The sequence below is a fragment of the Capsicum annuum genome, unplaced genomic scaffold (assembly GCF_002878395.1).
Source record: "Capsicum annuum cultivar UCD-10X-F1 unplaced genomic scaffold, UCD10Xv1.1 ctg82516, whole genome shotgun sequence".
In the NCBI taxonomy this organism is placed as follows: Eukaryota; Viridiplantae; Streptophyta; class Magnoliopsida; order Solanales; family Solanaceae; genus Capsicum; species Capsicum annuum.
In genome coordinates, this window is record NW_025893317.1 from 15,307 (window position 1) to 20,824 (window position 5,518).

Consider the following 5,518-nt stretch of genomic DNA (forward strand, 5'->3'; position numbering starts at 1 on the left):
GTTTGGGTATGAATGATTACCACTCACATATATGACTTTTGCAGGCCTTCAAATAATTTTGAAGGGTGAGGGGTTAGCGACATAAGTATCAGTGGCGAAATCAGATATTTTGCTAAGGGTGATTTAATCCATCCATACAAAATAAAAATATGTAACCTTTATACTTTATATAATTTTCCAAATATTAATTGAAATGGAATATTACTATCAAAATTGAATTGTACATCCAGAATAGTAAGAGGTAAATTCGCCTTAATTTGCATTATATCCAAACTTATTTCTCTTCGTAATTTTTCAACGAAGAATATATGTTCAACTAGCCAACCTTCGTGTACGTAGCTATGCCACTAGCAGCAATGATGATTTTGGCAACTAACAATAGTAAGAACATTGAAGTGGGCATCTCACAACAGTAAGGACATTGAAGACCCTCTCCTTCTTGTAGATGAATTGTTAATATCCAAACTTGTTAGAGTTGTGACCCGAATTTTGTTGGTCCGGCCCTGAAAGTTTCGCGTTGTGACCCATGTTTGTCATTTTCAATGGGGTTTGTGGTGGTAGCGTAAGGTGTGGACCTTTATGTTTTTGACTTATTTGTACGCACATACTATATAAGTGCAATTAGTGGGTCGGTTTTGTATATTCAGAAATTACGTCATTCTCCACATTGTACTCCTCTCCTTTAATAGTGAAATTCCTCTGCCTCTACTCGTGGTTTTTCCCGCAAGGGTTTGCACATAAATCTTGTGTGTTGTTCTTGTTTTTCTTTTACTTGTAGTTTGTTTATTTTGTCTGAATCATAACAAAACTAATAAACCAAATGGCCAAAATGTAAAATGAATACTTTTAATGTTTTTCCTTACACTCGGGTTATTATTTGAGTTATTTTACTCTGTATATACTAGGAAATCCAACAATAACATGGAAGAGCACCAACAACATACAATCAGGATCAGGAAGGGGAGGAGGAACTGACACTATTTTAATTCGATTTAATTCAATCTTGCAAATTAATATAATTATTTTGATTTTTGTAAAACATCCTTATCTGTTGTAGTTTAATATCAACCCTACTTTCTTCTTGAGTTTATAGATGGTCCTACATATACAACCTTATTTGACACAAAATGACTAGGATCACACGTTAGTGGTCCTACAAGTACGACCTATTAATGATCCAATTGACACGTTTTAAACATTCAAATTTCAAAGTGAAAAAGACACCTACAAGTACGACCTATTAATGATCCAATTGACACGTTTTAAACATTCAAATTTCAAAGTGAAAAAGACAAACATTCCTATTAACCCTAGTTACCTACTCTATAATTTGTGAAAAATTTGTAGGATTCACATTATATAATTTATAGGATTTTTTAAACCATTATATAATTTATTTTGTGGTTTTCATTCCAATATTTGGTGCATGTATTGGTGCATATTTAGCTAGGGTTAAAACATTCCTATTAACCCTAGCTACCTACTCAAAAAAAATTTAAAATTTGTTGGAATTAAAATAACTAGGGTGGGTTGAAGAAATGTCCACACGAAATATTTCTCTTGATCATAATATGACTAGACTATATATCAACCACATTAGATATTCGAAGACAGCTTAATGTTCTGTTTCAAGAATTGCAAAATATGCTTACATTTGCAGTACTCAGTAGTTAGTGATTTCTTTGAGCTCTCAATGATCAATCAATATGATTAACTTTGAAGGAGATTTAAATATTGAATTAATTTCAATCTTTGCTTGTAATGAATCGTGACAAAAATTGATCAGATGAATGCATTTCATACTTATAGACCGTAAACGATCTCTTTTCATTAAAATACACACAATTTTAATACAAGATACATAAAGGACTGATGTATCACAACTTATTTAATGTGGAAAATGGCTACTACAGGCCAAAACCACAACATTATAAGTTACCCTTTCATGTAAGGAAACACTTTATTTAATTTTGTGTGACACTAAATCCATATCAGAATTAATTATGCCTTTAAAATCTCTTCTTCAAGCAATTCTGCTTCGAGAGTTCTAGCATCCTGAACCAAAATAGTTCGAGCATCATTAGGAATGATGTGACATACGCATTGCTTAGTTCATAGGCAGTTCCTTTGGATTATGGTATAGTGACCATCTTCAAATTTATCCTGCTTAATACAAACTTTTCTACATGAGGAGTCAGTAATACATTTTCCTCTGTAATATTTACTTGTTGTTTTGCAAGTGTTATAACCTTGCACCCCTACAATCATTCATAAGTTGTTACAACTGTTAGAAAAGAAAGACACATATATAATCGAACCAAATATATACAAATAACTTCAAAGTGTGAATCAATTGACTGTTCCTAAAGAAGTATTACTTTTAATAATACATACAAGTTTCATCAAGATTAATTAGCCACTGGACTATAAGTTCATAAAAGAGAAGACCACATTTGAAAAATTCTATACATTATATTTTTTTGAGGTTGAAGAGGATTAAAGGATGAAGACAAACCATTGGCAACAAAGAGTGTCATTGCCAAGACAAGAAATTCCATGAAGTAAATGGAACGAGCCATAGTCTCTTTGAATGACTAAAAAAGATTGCAAATATTTTTTTAATAATAAGACTGATTGCAATTTTGAGTTGTGAATGAACAGTATCACAATGGAGGTATTTGTAAGAAATGAAATAAGACTAAATCCAAAAGAGAGAAAATTTAGTAGGGACAATAAATTTGTGAAGCAATGGTTGTGGATAAATTTAAATGCTTGTATATTAGAAACACAAAAAACTTTTTCCCCTTCATTTTCTTAAAATAGGGTTTGGGATACAAGGCGAAAATCAAATTTGCTCATTATTAAGATGAATCTTTAAGTAGTCAATCAGCTGAGCTACAAAGATTATTCAAAAAAGAGATATACATCCCTCGTGGACATCAAGTTTTATTTTCTTTTTTGATTAGCATTAAAAAATCTCACTTTGAGAAATAAATCGCTCCCTATCGATAAGTTACTTGATTTTTAGAACTCGGTAGGGATTCCTTTTGTTTTTAAATACTCTCTTCATTTTTTTGTAAAGATCTTTGACTGATCATGACATTAAACATGTTTATATTTTTAAGACTTAGGAATAATCTCCACCATTGATTAGTGCTCTTGTAGTTTATGAAAAAATGACCTATTGTTAATTCATTGTGACTCACCTTCATTCCTTATTAAACATTGCCAACATGTTCATACAATTTATTAAATGGCATACTAATGTATTATATACCTTAATAATTTTCTAAACACCATTAATTATATACACTCAACTTAGATATGTGCTTCAATATATACAACCAAGAAAGTTGTTTTGCTTAATTGGAATGAATTTTGTAACATGATGAAAGCAAATGAAGTGAGGGAAACGCTTCTCAGTAGAATTTTTTTCACTCGAGGTTTGAAATAAAAACTTTTGATTAAGATTAGAGAGATTCTTTCTATCTCACCATATTCAGTATTACGAATTTATGTACTCTACTCGATTTTTCTTAGATATTCTTATTTATTGTAGTTTAATTTCAACCCTACTTTCTACGTGAGGATACAAGTGGTCCTAATAGTACAAATTAAACTTATTTGTTGCCAAATGACCGGAATCACTTCACAAGCTAATGGTCTTATACATAACCTCGTACTTTTCTTGGTTATATCAATTAATGGTCCTTTAATAGACACGTTTCAACATTCAAGTGAAAAAAAAAAAAAAAAAAAAAAACTCTTATGGATCACCAAATCATTTATTTAAACAATACAAGAGAATTCCTTTTTTCAAAAATATGTGAAAACTCATGCAAAGCTTCTCTTATTTCAATTCTGGTGGTCATTTACGTTTTAGTAATCCATGCAATTCATTCAATTATTATCTTTGACATTTATAAACAAGAAAACACCCTCTCTTAAAATCATAACCAATATCAAGTCCTTAAACAATAGAAAATATCCATCTCATGCTTCTCAATATGCAATTGATCAACTCATAACATGTAAAATCAAGAGATGTCACAAAAACAGAGGGAATTTAATTATTCATGCTCTGAATTCGAATTTCAAAACTAAAAATGAATATACATACTTACATGAGCATGGTTCAAGTTTAAGGGGAGGCCTCAAGACCAAAACCATATATATATTGAATAGGGTTTCATGATTTGGTTATTCGAAATAATTGTTCAAACTCTTTTTATATTTGAGCATTTGAAGCTTTTTTTTCAATGGTTTTGGAGTTGCTATGATCAACTTTGGTCAACACTCGAATATTTGAGCATTGTATGAAAATCCGTCAGCTCAATCAGATCTTGAACGTCAATTTTGAGAGAGTAGAATGGCTGGTTCTTAATCTTTCAATGTAATTTTGAGATTTTAAATGAGATGTTGGAAATTAAGGTCTAGAGTTGACTTTGGTCAACATCTATTGATAACACTTACATTGGAAATTCTGACAAATGTACTGGTACGTTGAACAATTCAAAATAATATACATTTTTTTATACAACATAGATGAGAGTATTTCATTAAAACATGTCAGTATAAAACGTTTGAAAACACATGGCATAACCTGGTAACTTTCAAACACTTTCTGGAAATCATGAATCCACTCTTTACATCTCTTCTGAGCTAGATGGTACACCCTACAATCAGTAATTTCACGGGCTAGATAGAATCCGCCATTGACTCGGCGGCCAAGCTCCCAACCCGAGTTTGTCACAAGGATTGGAGTCTCTGCATCTGTACTATGCTACAGGGCCATTCCCATCATACAATCCCCCTTTCGGGATAATATGAACCCGTGTCGACAAATCACGATTTTGGGCAATGAGTTATCTGAAGACATCCCTTGTTCGGTTAACCATCTATCTCTCTTAAGCCCAATTCTATTTCGGGCACATCATAATAGGGTATCGTCATACCCAGACTTGCAAGTCATATCTCAACATGTCTATTGCCCTTTTTCTTATTTCAAAAATGCATCGTTGACCACCCAAAATATTTATAATTAACAATAGTTCATGTTTCAAAACATATGAAAATAAGGCATTCTCTCTTCAACACATTATCTACGGTGGCCATCTCTTTTATCAAATCCATGCAATCCTCAATTGAAAAACATGGGAACTTATAAAGCAAGTAAAACACCCTCTCGTTATCTTATAAAAATAGTACAATTTATACGTAATCGTAACCTTCTAACACAAGATTTTAGCAATTCTTATGATCAACCCACAACATGTAAAGGAAATTAACATCATAGTAAAAGAGGGGTTTATATAAATCACGCTCTAACAACATGTAAAGGAAATGAACATCATAGTAAAAGAGGGGTTTATATAAATCACGCTCTAATTTATCTTCACAAACTTAATATCACATGAATTCATGAAAAGAGAACATTTCAACCTTAGGGTATCACACCACAATTCCTACAAGACTTCATCAAATATGGAATTTTCAATGCATGTTCTTCAATAATCTT

The 5,518-nt window shown here is 31.6% G+C and overlaps 1 pseudogene; it reads right to left on the reverse strand.

Annotated features, from left to right (window-relative positions):
- Positions 1 to 1,778: 1,778 nt before the first annotated feature.
- On the reverse strand, positions 1,779 to 2,653 carry LOC107877538 (annotated as a pseudogene).
- Positions 2,654 to 5,518: the final 2,865 nt, after the last annotated feature.